Here is a 14940-nt window from a genome sequence, read left to right as displayed (position 1 = left end):
ATTTTTTGAGACAGAGAGAGACAGAGCACGAGCGGGGGAGGGCAGAGAGAGGAAGACACAGAATCTGTAGCAGGCTCCAGGCTCTGAATTGACAGCAAAGAGCCCGATACGGGGCTCAAACTCACAAACCGTGAGATTCATGACCTGAGCCGAAGTCAGACACTCAACCGACTGACCCACCCAGGCGCTCCAAGATCTCATTCTTTTTAATGGTTGAGTACTATATATATATATATATATATATATATATATATATACAGAGAGAGAGACAGAGACAGACAGAGACAGAGATATGCAGACAGACATACAATGGAATATTACTGAACCATTAAAAAGAATGAGATCTCGGGGCATCTGGCTGGCTCAGTCAGTTAAGCATCCAACTTGGGCTCAGGTCATGATCTCATGGTTCATGATTATACATATATGTATATGTATATATCACATCTTCTTTATTCATTTATCTATTGATGGACCCTTGAGTTGCTTCCATGCCTTGATTATTGTAAGTAATGCTCCAAATAAACACAGGGGTGCGTATATCTTTTCAAATTAGTGTTTTATTTTCTTTGGGTAAATACCCAGTAGGGCAAATGCCGGATCATAGGGTGACCCTACTTGTAATGTTTTGAGGAACCTCCATACTGTTTTCCAGAGTGGCTGCACCAGTTTGCACTCCCACCAACAGTGCACAGGGTTCCTTTCTCTCCACATCCTCGCCAACACCTGTTGTTTCCTGTGCTGTTGATTTTAGCCATGCTGACAGACGTGAGGTGGTGTCTCGTCGTGGTGTGGCCTTGCATTTCCCTGATGATGAGTGATGCCGAGCGTCTTTTCATGTGTCTGTTGGCCATCTGGATGTCTTCCTTGGAGAAATGTCCATTCAGGCCTTCTCAAGGGATGGTGCTTTGGCAAGTACGCGGAGAACCCAGGAACGAGGAGGCAATCAGAGAGGTATAGAAGGTGCGAGCTCGGCGGCCTTTGGAGAACCCGCGGAGAAGTGGCCCCTTCTCTGCAGCTGTAGGATTCCGAGCCCAGAACTCACTAGACTGAGCTCTGCCCTTTCATCCTCTTTGCCTCGGCTTTGTGACTTGCCAGATGCAAGGTCATGCCATGTATTCTCTTTCAGGCCTGTGTTCTAGAGAATACACCTTCGGGTGGTGTGCCGGGTGAACACGTGGAGGCGGAGAAACCTCTGGGTTCCGGGAGTTTCAGCCTGAAGATCTGGAACCAGAGTGGTGGTCGAAGGGAGCACCAGGAAGGGAAGGGCTCTGGAGACTTGAAAGTGACTCTCAGGGTGCTTTGGGGATGCACTCCATGGGCATGGAGGTACCATAGTTGCGTGTAAAGTACTCAGCACAGAGACTCGGGCAAAAAACGGAGGAGACAAATATTTGTCGGAAGGTTGAGTTCCATGAATCCAGCCGAGGGACCAGCTGGACGAAACGGGATGGGTTAAATAATCCGGCGTTGCCACGGGCATCTGCAGACATGGCCCGCGTGGTGGGCAGAACCTGTGGGTTAGGACTCTACCTGTGTTCATAAAAGAGGGTGTGCCAAGAAAACTAGTAACGTAAATAAGGAAAATATTGGCGCCTTGAAGAGGGCAAACCCTAGCGGCGGGGTTTACATTTTAATGATGCTTATGCTAATTGTGAATGAACACAGTACCTTCGCTGGAGGATTTCCGAGATCCCGAGATTCCGGGAAGACGCGCCCCTCTGCTCTCTGACCCAGCTGACGCGGTGGCCGTGCGCTCAAATGAAATAAAACCACATTTTGCTTCAGTTTTCATCCATTCATTTATTCACGTAGTCAGCAAATATTTATTTGGTATTTTTTGTGGGTTAGGCACAAAGCCAGGCTCTGTGGAAGCTACAAAGAAATGTGAGAAGTAGTCTGTATTCTTAGAAAATTCCCAGTAAAAATCGTTCTATCCTTATACTTCTTCCCTTGTTTAAAGTTGAGCCATGATCCCTTCTTTCTTATTCTTTCCCCACCAGCATCAAGGCCTTCTGACAGCTGTGTGTGCAATTTTACACTACCTTTAAAGTCCTAGAATCCAGAAAAAGAGAAATCAGAAAGTCTCCATTAGGACATCTTGAAGAGATGGGCTGGGGACAGGGAAAGTAGACTAGAAGAGCAGGAGGGAAGCTGATGGAACTGAGAGGGAGGGGAGCTGAGGGGAAGAGGAGGAGGGAGAACAGAGGGGAGTTGGAGGGGGGAAGAAGGGCAGAGGGGACGAGGTGGAGGGGGGAGGGAGAGCCGAGGGAAGGAGGAGGGGAGAGGGGGGTCAGAGGGGAGGTGGAGGGGAGAGAGAGAGAGAGTAGAGGGGAAGGGAGTAAGTGGGAGGGTGGAACAAGGGAAGGGGGAGAGAGGGGGGAGATCAGGAGGAATGGGGAAGCAGAGAGGAGGGGAGGGGAGGGGAGCAGGGGTAGGAGGGTGGGGGTGGGGCTGGTGTGAGGGTTCCTAGAGGGGGAAGGGGAAAAGCAGCAGGAGGACAAGGACTGAGGGGAGAAAGGCAGGCAGGCTGCAGGGGGGAGGTGGGGAAGAAAGGAGGGCCCGAGGGAGGGCAGCTGAGCGCAGCAGGAGGCTGGGAGGGGAGGATGTGCCTGCTTAGCTACAGCCACCACTTCCCCTCACCCCCAAGCGAACGAAATGTTGAAATGACACACGTGAGGGGTTTTTTTGTGTTAATTGTGGTTTTTTTCTCTAACCCCAGCTGAGAGGAAACCGGGGTAGAGAGCAGAGCAGGGGACGAGGAGGGGGTCCAGGGCCCCCAGGCCAGCTGGGGTCACTACCAGGAGTCCCCATCTCCGTGGCTGTCCCTGCCCGCTGGGCTGGGGGCTCCCGGAGCCTGCAAGCCTCGGCTTCTCCCCCACCCGACCCGCTTCCTCCCCAGAGGGCTCATTCTGGTGCAACCTTGACGAGGCCCTTCCCTTCCTTCACCTGAAGGGGCAAAGCAGGGGCAGGGGCAGGCTTGCTTCCTCCTCCTTCCTTTCGTTTTTTCTCCAGAGCTCCTCTCGCTGTCCCTTCTCCTGGTTGTGTGTCCCCGAGGCCTGCGTGGAGCCGGAGATTCAGGATAAGAACGTGGAACACACCCCGGGCCCGAGAGTCCAAGAAGGAAGCCTCGCTTTGCCTTGGACGACGACCAGGGTAGAAGGGCTTGCAGAGCGTATTTGCTAGCCAAGAGCTGCGGACCAGAAGGTTGAAAAATTCCATGATGGGAGCCAAGCGGTCAGATCCCTGGCTGCCTCCATCAGCAAAACACCAAGGCAAGGTCTGGCCAGCCCAAGATGGGCCGCCATTATGGCGTGTCTGGGCAACCCCATACCGATGTAGATCTCTTGGGTTATGGTGTCAAAGGACAAAGCCATTGTGGACTGTAGGCCTGAAAGGAAGTTGTGCTATCACATATCAATTTGGGGGATTAAAAAAAAAAAAAAAATATATATATATATATGTACCCAGTCTATTTGAAAGATGCTACACCGGTAAGTACAATTAGTCAAGCCATTCCTTTCTGAACATGGCTGTGCCATACATCTCAGACTCTTTGCAGTTCAGGCTTCCACATTTCTGTGCCTAATTTCTGCTCTGCATCATGAGACTCCTAGGCTGCTCTTAGGTGTCACCCAAGCGCCTGGACCGTCCGTATTCCGGACAAACTCATGTAGATGGCACCTGCCCAGTGTTCCCAGAGCCTCAGGGCTAGCTTGAACACGATCACAACGTTCGGTTATGATTGCGTAGTGCGTAATAGTTTGCAAACACGTTCCCCATGCAGTAGGTCACTAGAGCCTGGAACAACTCGGCCAGATAGATATGATTGTCCCCAGTTTATCGATGAGGAAATGGAGGTCCAGAGAGGTGAACTGACTAACCCAAAGTTGGAGAGCGAGAGGCAGATCCAGATTTCCTGACTTAAATCGTATACTTCGCCACCAAACCCGTTGCTTCTCAAGGACGTAAACATAATAGCGGGTGTGGATCGAGTCTTTAAATGTTGACCAGGCACTACCCGAGGTACTTAGACAGGCATCGTCTCATTTCGTGTTTCCAACAGGTACGCAAAGGAGACGACATTATTATCCCCATATTATAGATGAGAAAACCGGGGCTTAGAGGGACTGAATGAATTGCTCACTGGCACATGAAGAGAGAGAAGAGTAGAGTAGGGACCTAATTCCAGCCAGTTTGGTCCCCGAGCTGGTGTTCTTTACCCCCGACTCACGCTCCAGGTGAGGGGTAGGACATCCAATCAAACTTGGGCGCTTCTATTTAATTGTCTAACCAGTTTCTTTGTCTCCTGTTTAAAAGTCTCAGTGCCCTTGGGGGTACTGGAAGTCCTGTCACCTAAGTCCTCTGCAGACAAACATAATTAAATTGGTTTCCAGGTCCCCTGGGTTGGGATGACAGGAGGATGGGGGTTCTGGGAGGCACAGGGGAGCACGGGCTGGCCAGAGGTGGGTGAGGGGACTTCCCCTTCCAGTACGGCCACTGTGACAAGGACGGAAGGGCGGGAGGTTGTCATTCACGTGCAGGGACACGGTGCCATCGCTGCTTTCCAGCCATATGTGCCGCGGCTCTCCTCTTTATGGCCCCACATATGGCACTTTCGTAATTGAATTTTTCATAATAATTGATCTGACCTGTATCGTTCTGTTCGCTTTAGCAAAACAAATTCTGACAGGTTTTGATATTAGAACTAAAAATATGTTTCCAACTAGCTGAGGAGCCATAAAGCAGGCTGAAATGATACTAATGATAATGTACAATCTGCTTGCTACCGTAAAGTTCTTATTATTTACATGTAGCAAACCATCCAGAGATAATGTGAGCCTTGAGTCTCCTTCCAGCTTTTACGGATCCTCTCTAATTCACCAAATGGGGGTAGGGGAGGGCTGGAAAAGGGCTCCCCAGGTCACCTTGGTGTGCCTGCATGGGTCACGTGGAGACTTCCTGGAGCTCTTGAATCTCTGGCATAATCATCCCCAGGGCGACTGGAGGCCTGCTTTGGTTAAAAAGCCTATTTGTTGTCTGAGGAGCGACAGACAGACGCAGGCTCATTTCTCAGGCGTGGCTTTTCAGGCATTTTTCCCTGCGGCAATCCTGCTGGCCTTCGGAGGGGTAGAGCCAGCTGAGTGCCCGCACCCTGGGCTCCACCTTTAGAGGTCTGTGCTAGCAGCTCCCTTCCCCACACCTGTCCCTGCAGGGCGAAGATTCTGTAGGGCTCAGGGACTACCACGCGGAGCCCACGCCCCTCCACGCATCAGGCGCCTGGAACTCTAATTCCTATCCAGACGCACAGGCTTCTCCTCTGGGGCTGACTTGCTGAGAAACCATCCTGCTGTTGGTATCACACTCCTAGGCTCTGAGCTCCGAGGGATCCTGGGGAGGGACTACCGCGGCGGGGGGCTGTGGATGAAGCCCGGACCTGTGTGGCCAGAGGGGTCTCCGTACATGTGAACAAGGGTCGCCACAGTGTGGGATAGAGCCCAGGCTGGGAGGGGATGTGGTGTGGCCTCGGCCCAGGGGCCCCCTTCTCCCCAAGTTTTGAACTTGACCTTCCGGGTCGTTATGAAAGTCTATTTGCCAAGGCAGGAGAATAGACCATATTTCCTTCAGCAGTGTGTTAGCTTGACTTGTTCCTGTTACGTCGCTGAATGTCCTGGGCCCATTCTTTGGGGGCCCGGGTCCCCGTCTGACAAGAGCGAGGGAGGGGGTAGGTTAGCGGTTTCCAAGACGTGCCCTGGACCATGGGCCCTGCCCCATGACCTCTGAGAAAAGGGTTCCGTGGTCTATCTGGGAAACAAATTCTTTCTTCTTTGAGAGTCTTAGTGCACATTTGCATAATCAAGTCTTCTGGAAGTCCTGGAGTTAAAAAATATACCTGATTATTTTAATTAACCTACACCGAGCATTTATTGGGTTCTTATTGGGGCCATGCTGCGTGCTTGATGTGGGTGCCATTTACTTAATGATCATACCAACCCTACAATATAGGCCTTGTTAGTATCCCATGTTACAGACGTGGAAACCAGGAGTTAAAGAAGCCCCGTAACCACTCAGAATCAGGACCGGAGCCTTGTCATCCGACTCCGGGGCTGAAGCCCACACTCATCCCCAAAAGCAGGCTCGTGAATTCTTTTTTCTCCTGTGGGTCATTAAGGCACTTTTCTGTAATTTTCTCCTTTGGTGGTTATTACCACAGGCTCAGTGTGATCTCCTCTGCATTTCGTATTTGTCAGAAAGAGACTACTTCTGTTTTTCATTCTAAACATTCTTCCGAATTAAAAAAAAAAAGATTTAAAAACAATGTCGATAGACGAACGGCCAATAAGCAGACAAAAAGATGCTCGCTGTCGCTGGTCATCAGGGAAATGCAAATCGAAACCACAGTACATTTACTACCCGCGAGGATGGCCATAATCCCAAAGCCCGAAAATAGTAAGTGTTGGCAAGGTTGTGAAGGAATTGGAACACTCATACGCTGCTTGCGGGATGGAAAGTGGTGTAGCCACTTTGGAAAACAACCTTGCGACAACTCAGAAAGTTAAACATAGAGTTACCATGTGACCCAGTGATTCCACTCTCAGGCATATACCCAAAAGAAATGAAACTATTACGTCCATACAAGAGCTTGTACATGGGTGTTCACAGCAGCGTTATTCAAAACAGCCAAAAGGTGGAAACAGCCCAAATGTCCACGAGCTGACGAATGATGAACAAACTACAGTATATCCGTAGAGCAGGGTATCATTCATTCAGCCATAAAAAAGAACGAGGCACTGATACCCGCTACAAGATGGATGAACCTTGAAAACATCATGCTAATTGAAAGAAAGTGAATACAAAAGAACAAATATGATATGATTTCATTTACATGAAGGGGCCAGATCGGGTAAATCTATAGAAAGAGAGAGTAGATTAGTGGTTGCCTATGGCTGGGGAAATATGGGGGTATTGTGGCTGGCTGATAGCTAACTGGTTTCGGGTCTGTTTTTGTGCTGATGAGAATGTTCTAGAATTGATCGTGGTGAAATACTAAAAACTCTGTGAAATACTAAAACCCAATTTTTTTTACACTTCAAATAATTATATCTCCAGAAGCCTGTTACCACCACAAACTCTCCACAGTATTAAAGACATTTTTTAAAAAGCTTATTTATTTATTTTGAGAAAGACAGAGACGGCACAAGGGGGAGGTGCAGAGAGAGAGGGAGAGAGATTCCCAAGCAGGCTCTGGGCTGTCAGCACAGAGTTCGATGTGGGGCTCAATCTCTTGACTCGTGAGATGATGACTTGAGCCAAAACCAAGAGTTGGACGCTTAGTCGACTGAGCAACTCAGGCACCCCGATCCTTCTGTTTTCAATCCATCCATCCAAAGCACATCCACTGAGCCCCTCCATATGCCAGGCGCCATGAGTAAAGTAGACAAGATCTCAGCTCAAAAGGAGCTCTCGGTCTTCTTGGGACGGTCGAAATGCTGAGGCAGGGAGCCTGGTTGCAAGGAAGGTCTTGAAGTGATCTCAAAGAGGTGATGCCTCCGTTGGTTACTGAAAGGTGACATGTGTGGACAATTTCTGAAGGTCTCTAAATACTCAGAGCCAGGGCAGTTAGGGAATGGGGTGAGTTAAGCTTGGAGGTGTAGGTAGAGACCAGACAAAGAAGAACCCAATGATCATATCAAGGAGACTGTGCTAAAACCCATTTGGAAGCCAGTGAAGTCTTTGAAGCTGGACAGTGGCATATTTTCCAATTATTATACTTGAAATATCCATACTTGCTATGGTCCAAATATTTGTGTCCTCCCCCGAATTCATATGTTGGAATCCTAGTGCCTGATGGGATGCTATTAGGAGGTGGGGTCTTTGGGACATGCTCAAACCAGTGAGGGTAGAGCCTTCACGAAAAGCCTTAGAGAGGAGGCTCCAGAGAGATCCCAGCCCCTTCCACCATGGGAGGACATAAGCTCGCCAGTCCTTGCTGTTTTGTTCTAACAACCCAAACAGGGGAAGACAAGCCTGTTGTAAATTTTCTAATATTTCACTGAAAGTATTTCTACGTTTTTACGTACATTGCGTGCTTATTGTTGATAACGGCTGCATCCGTCATCAGACTGATACTGTTCAAAGCGGCTCAGCTCAGTTGTTGGATGTGGAGGGTTTCATTCCCAACTTTTGCCCACAACCCTTCCCCTATTTTAGTCAACAAGGCAGGGGGCAACCTATTTTCCCATGCATTAACCCCCATCCCGCTCTCCCTTCTGGTTAACTGTGCAGCGGACATTTTACTTATGTTATTTCTTCCCTGAGTTATTTCCAGGAATGACTAGCAAAGGGCTTGAGCACCTTCCAACTCTGAGTTGGCTCCACCGTCGTGCTTGCGAAACGGGTTGTGTCAGCTGACACTCTTCCCCAGCCCAAGATAGAGCATGATCAGTTATTCATTTTCTCGTTTCGTTATTTATTTACTGATTTTTTGGTGAAGGGCCTTCTTTCTGTGCATACCATTTGTCTAAATCTGCCTGCTAAACTACCTAAGAATTGAAATGGTCATCATATCTTAGGCATGACTTATCAAAAAAGTGAGCAAACCACATAGCATTTGAGACTATTAGTCAGGGAGCGGAGTCTTTGGAGAAGGAAAGTCTCAGGACTACGGGTCAAATAAGCTAAAACCAAGCTTAAATCACTAGTGCTGTTGATGCAACTTTGCCAAGTTCCTGACCCTCCAGTTTTATGTCAGAATTAATTGTTTGTTTGTTTTTTCTCATGAGACCCATGGTTTTTAAAAAATGTACATATTTTTCTTCCCCTCACCCTTGTCCCACCGTGCCATTTTGGAGGCTTTTGTCCATCAAGAGAATCCAACAGGGAAAGGCCCTGGTCTTTGGTAAACTAAAAGACTATCTAAATGGAATGTGGCATTCCTGCCTTCCTCCGAAATACTGTCAAAATAAAGATGACATTTAAACATCCTTGCTACTACAGCACATAAAAAGAGAATTACCTCTTATTTTGTGGAGTCCTAGAAGTAACAACATATTATTCTAACAGCAGAGCTGTTACTTCTGTTGGATTCGTGTTTGTCTTTAGCAAGAGAAGTTGGTTCCAGGAGGGTTCCGGCTGAAAGAGATTGCCCTGGCTGGTGTTAGTCATGGAGGATGGGGTATTTTAATTTTTTTTTTTTCAACGTTTATTTATTTTCGGGACAGAGAGAGACAGAGCATGAACGGGGGAGGGGCAGAGAGAGAGGGAGACACAGAATCCGAAACAGGCTCCAGGCTCCGAGCCGTCAGCCCAGAGCCCGACGCGGGGCTCGGACTCCCGGACCGCGAGGTCGTGACCTGGCCGAAGTCGGCCGCTTCACCGACTGCGCCGCCCAGGCGCCCCATGGGATGGGATGTGGGCTTAAAAATGGTTTGAGACTTGAATGCTGGAAACCATCGTTTCCTCTCTGAGATCTGTCTGCAGGAACACTGGGGCATAGGGGACTTTCAAGTCCAAAGTGTCTGTACAGGGAGGCAGGGGGCCAGAATCTAGGCCCTACTCTGCCCTTGGTTACTTCATTCAGTATCTGTAAGGCCCTGGGTAAGCAGCTTTGTGAGCGTCCTGATAAAGTCCACATGGATTTACTGGTGGGAAAGTAACAAGAGATGGTGTAGTCCTTGCATGGGAAAGGAGGTTTCATTAGTAAACCCTTCCTGAAGGTTGTCTGAACTGTCGGCTTAACGTGTCAGCAATGCCCGAGGCCATCCATGCCAGGCGGGAATGTTCAGAAGGCTGAGGGATTTGGAAAGAGGAATGCTGAAGGGGGAGGTGGCACAGAGGAGTAGAAAGGGCAACAGTGTGAACATCAGGAGGCGAGTCCCAGGATGGCTCGTCTTCCCTGTCACTGGGACTTGGGCATTTCAAACGTCTTCCCTGGGTTTTAGGGAATCGTCCTCCATCATTGAGTGAGGTAGCTGGTTTTGTGGTTTCTGGGAATTCCTTCCAGCTTGGGCATCTTGTGATTCTGTGATTTCTTTCTGAGGAAGTTCCAGTTTCCACACCTGTTTCCACACCTGTTTCCACATGGAGCTTTCATGGCTTTCAATGGACCAACTCCTAGAATTCCATCCCAAACAACTGTGGAATTGAGGGGACTCTCCTGTGCTGCTTAGATCATACGTGTGCAGTGTGGTTGTGATGGCATATGTGATCATGCATGGTCAAGTGGAAGCCCTTTAGAAGCAGAGGAAGAAAAAGGCAACGTTCAGGTTTCCGTATGGGGTTACAGACAGGCCAGTGGCTCACGGACTTGGGGAATGGGTCGGGGAGGGGGATGAATTATGCATGACTCTTTTGTGACAAAAACAGTAACAATAGGGCATTCAGAGACCAAGTAGTTGAAACTGAGGAAATGTTTCAGGTGGTCCCCGTAGAAGATCCAGGTCCACTGTTTTGTTGAAAATAAACTTTGGTCAATTCTTCGCTCAGCGAAAGAGACTCACAAGATGCTTCAGTTAGTGTCTTCTGTTGACAAGGGTCAGCAGGTTTATTTTCATGTGAACATCTATCACCTTTCAGACATCACCTTTAGCATTTGACTCTTGCACTCCGTCTTGGTGGACATATTCATCTGATAAATACTGTCATTTTTCAGGAGGAAACAAGCCCTTCCTGATGTGTGAGCTGGTCACAAAAGTAGTTGCACAGCGCTTGCTGATGGTACGATTAGATCGATGCAACTGAAACTCTCCTTTCATTATGGTTCTTCATCGCCATTATGATGTCCTCCTCCATATGGTGATTGTATTCGAGTCTCAGGGTTGTTTTGGAAAAGAAATATCTGGAGGGAAGAGATTCAGCCAGCTTTGTTTTGGGAGGGTAATGGTGGAAGAGGGGTGGGGAAGTGAGGAGGGGTCATTCTGTCATAGCTGAATCCTTTTCTCCGAAGAGAACTTCAACGTGGCATTAATTGGGCCTTCAGAACAGAACCAGCGCACCTTCCCTTGTTTTCCACCCTTTGTTTCCGGGAAACCAGCTCCCTAGGACTAACCACAAGCTCTAAGATTCAAGGCCTGGTGTTGAATTTGTAAACATTCCATCTTGAAGATGTTATTCTAGGTCAAAAGAGCTCACTTCGATGAAGGGCACAACTTCCAAATGGCTTTCTGGGTCCTCAGGACAGCCATGCACTTGGCTGTGCAATGTGGGAGGAGCTTGCGTTCACCTCTTCTCGGCAGGCCGGGGTGGCAGGTCGCGTTATTCCTTGGCCAAGGCTGTGCATTCTTCCCGTCAGTAGCACAGCTAACCCATAATAGTAGGAGGCTTAGGTGTCGTGGTTCACGTACCTGTGGTTCGTGTTTCTGAAGGTGGTTCGCAGTCAGGGAGTCCCTGGGATTTACCAAACACTCTCTCCATGCAGAAGTCAGTTGCTGATTCAGGAGAATCAGATTCTCCTGATTGCATACTGTGACAGCTAATTTTATGTGTCATCTTGACTGGGCTCAGGGATGCTTAGCTGGTAAACATGATTTCTGGGTGTGGCGGTTGAGGGTGTTTTTGGCAACGGTTCCCACTGAAACCAGTAGACCAAGGAAGGGAGATTGCTCCCACCAGTGAGAATGGGCACTCTCTAGTTCCTTGAGAACTTGAATAGAATGAAAAAGAGGAGGAAGGGAGAGTTTGCTCTCTGCTTGAACTGAGACATCCACCCCCTCCCACCCGTGGACATCAGTGCTCCAGGGAGTCAGGCCTTCCGACGTAGTCTGGCACTTACAACTTTGGTTCTCCAGGTTCTTAGGTCTTCAGGTTTGGACTAGAACTAGACCATTGGCTTTCCTGGGCCTCCTGATTGCAGATGGCAGACGGCGGGGCTTCTCAGCCTCCGTAATCACGTGAGCCAATCCTCATAACGAATCTCTTTCCATACATGTCTACATATCCTATTGGTTTCGTGTCTCTGGAAAACACCGATCCACATACTAAAGCATCTTCAAATTATGACATTATTACTTTCATTAGCACGCAAGCATCTCTTTTCTGAGCACTGAAAATGTGTCAGGCACTGGGGACACCTCCATTTCAAAGACATGGCCCCTTAGCTCGAGGCTCCCTCTCTCCAGTGGGGGAGATTCACGAGCCACCCCCCAATTCGTGATCGTGAAATGGCAGCAGAGAAGGGATCAGGGCAGACCCCCAGGAGGAAGTCAGAAGGGAAAGATCTGGAAAAGGCAGTCCAAGTGGAAGGTCGACACGTGCGGAAGCACAGTCACAAAAAGAACACACCGGGCACGGTATGGGGGCGGGGGTGTTAAAGTACAGGTCGAGTGTCGAATGGTAGCAATGTGTGTGTGTGTGTGGGGGGGGGGGCAGGCTGGGTTTGGAACCCAATGAGAAGCCTGGACCCTTATTTTTGTGACCTGCATGGAGACTGCCTGGCGTGTGTCCCCCAGCGTTTTCAGCAGTCCCCAGCGCAGAACATTAGCTTATCTGAAGTCCTTAAAAAAAAAAAAAAGCAAAAAAAAAAAGCAAAAACAAAAACAAAACTCAATTTTTAATATATGTGCTGCCGAAGCGAGCACCAAAAACAAAACTCAAAACACTGTGACCTGGGTAAATACAAATGAGAAGCCTGGTGAGTCAGCATGCTAGGGAGGACATTTATAGTAATAAAAGTCACAGTTTTTATATATTAAGTGACTAAAAGACAGAAACACATGAAAGCTGGAGACAGCTGTGCCAAGCGTTTGGGAAGTGATTCCTGGAAATACCCGCGAGGGAGCAAGCAAGGGAAGGTGGGGGTGTGTGCCACCCGGCTGCGACCCCTGTGGCGGTGGCATCCGACGTCCCCGGGGAAGTTGGGGTGGCAGTCAGAGCACACGTCTTAACTCTCCTGGCTGAGGGGCCAGGACGCTGAGGTGTCGACCCACCAGAACCTCAGCCATCAGTGGGTAAGGGCTGCGTCCGAGGGCATCAGCTCCCAGTCTGCCCTGTTGCTAGGCTAACCCTTCTCCTGTGGCCAGAGTCCCAGGTGTTCGTGGGACGCAGCCATGAGTGCGCTGAGGGATGTGGGCGGGGCAGTGGTGACATCTGTTAAAGGACTTAATAATTCTTGAGTGCTTTTCAGCCATTCATTCATTCATTCATTCATTCTTAGGCACCAGACTCTATATTTGCAATAATACGTATAAAACAACAATCCTGAGTAGGTCAGTGGTCCCCCGCTGGGGGCGATTTGGCTCCCCGCAAGGGGCATTAGCTAGGGTCTGGAATCATTTTTGGCTGTCACAGCTGGGAGGGGCGACGCTACTGGCCTCTAGTAGGTAGGCCAGGAGTCCTGTTAAACCTTCTATAACGCACAGGACAGAAAGACCCCGCCCCCCCCCAAAAAAACTATTCAGCCCAAAATGTCACCAGGGCTGAGACTGAGAAATTCTGCATGAAGTTAATGCCATTTCAGGGATAAGGACTCCACGTTTCAGAGAAGTTGAGTAATTTTGGGGGGGTTTGTAAACCCAGTGCATGGCCCAGGCAGAATCTGAATCGAGGTTTATCTGAGCCCAAAGCCTGTGCTTTCTGATTTGTGTTGGTCTACCTTCCAGAGAGAGAGAAAGAACCAAATCCCAGAGGCTCACTGAAGAAACCTCGGCACCGGGACTGGCCATGCCTTCCGGCCCAGGACTTCAAAGGAGCCCGGAGCTGGCTGGACCTGGGAGGAGGCGGGGGACAGACACCTTTCCCGGCTCCCCCTGGCCTCTCTCTTGCGGGCAAGTTGGGGCAGGCTCAGTGGGCACGGATCCTGGATTGCATACCAGGGCTGGCGAAGTGCCCTCACTTGGAAGCCCTGACTCCTTCCCATTGCACAAGGACGCCCTTCTGTGCCAAAGCTGGCTGCTGGTTCTTTCTGGAATGGCAACCCTCCCCATCCCCTCGGGCTTGGGACAATCTTGTGGCAAGCATATGTGTTGCAGAGTTACAGGTGGTGCAGACACGGGTTGGAAGGAATCCCAGCTGGGCCTCCTCCCAGGAGCCTACTGATCACTCACCAGATAACTGGCTGCTTGCAGAATCCCGGGAGTCCTGGCTGCCCCACGAACCCAGCTTCAAGGGCAGCGAGAGCTTCTGAGAAACTAGAAGCATCTTGGAAGCTGCAACCGTTTTGTCCTTTTGCCTCTTTAGGTTAGAAATATTTTCGCAATACCACTGAGTTCTCCATTTTTCTCTTATGATGGGTGGGGGGAGTTGGATACCATAATTAAAAGAAGAGTGGAACATACGAGAGAAAGGACAGGCTCAAAACTGGTGGCTCGATCCAGATACCTCTGGGTCTCTGCACTTGAGCTGTTTCCTTGTGGGGGGCAAAGTATATGTCGTTTTTCTCCGGGCGTAGGACATAGGCTCTTTTTTGAGAACATTCGGCCCTGCGGTGTCGAGTCTTCTGGTCTCCAGACCTGCCACCTGCCTGGGGGAGTTCACATCTACGCACATGCCGATCCGGTCCTTTTAATCCAGCACTCATTTGATGTTGGGTGGAATTCACATGTGGACCAAGCATAGAAAAATTAAGTGATTCCAGCAGCTCAAGTCCAAAGGGAAGCATTAACCTAGTACATAGTTAAAACATAGCCCATCTCACTGATACGTTTTGATGGCACTGAGTACTGGCTGGTTTACTTATTTATTCACTATTCATTTTCTTGTCAGTTATTCAACCCACAGGTATTGAGTACTTACTATGGTTAAAGCTTTTATAGCAGGTGCTGTAGGGGCATTCAGGCAAATAAGGTACAGCTCTCACCGTTGGCGAAGCTTAAAATCTAACGGGGAAGGAGAGCTAAAACACTACCTCTCATCGCGAGATGCACATATTATAGGAGAAGTTTGAAAAAGTAAGCGCTGCTTTCCTGTTCCAGGCTAGGAAATAGTTCTGGCATGGCGAGGAGGTAG

The 14940-nt window shown here is 49.2% G+C and overlaps 1 long non-coding RNA gene across 1 annotated transcript; it reads right to left on the bottom strand.

The window, feature by feature from the left end:
* Positions 1-1334: 1334 nt before the first annotated feature.
* On the bottom strand, positions 1335-2218 carry LOC115527496. The gene is made up of 3 exons (XR_003972950.1): positions 2046-2218; positions 1672-1875; positions 1335-1533 (listed from the first exon to the last, which is right to left on the bottom strand). It is a non-coding gene; the product is annotated as an uncharacterized LOC115527496 (long non-coding RNA).
* Positions 2219-14940: the final 12722 nt, after the last annotated feature.

This window comes from Lynx canadensis, chromosome D2, assembly GCF_007474595.2.
Source record: "Lynx canadensis isolate LIC74 chromosome D2, mLynCan4.pri.v2, whole genome shotgun sequence".
NCBI classification, from domain to species: Eukaryota; Metazoa; Chordata; class Mammalia; order Carnivora; family Felidae; genus Lynx; species Lynx canadensis.
Note: the sequence above shows the minus strand (reverse complement) of the source record. Positions and strands in the feature narration are given on the sequence as shown.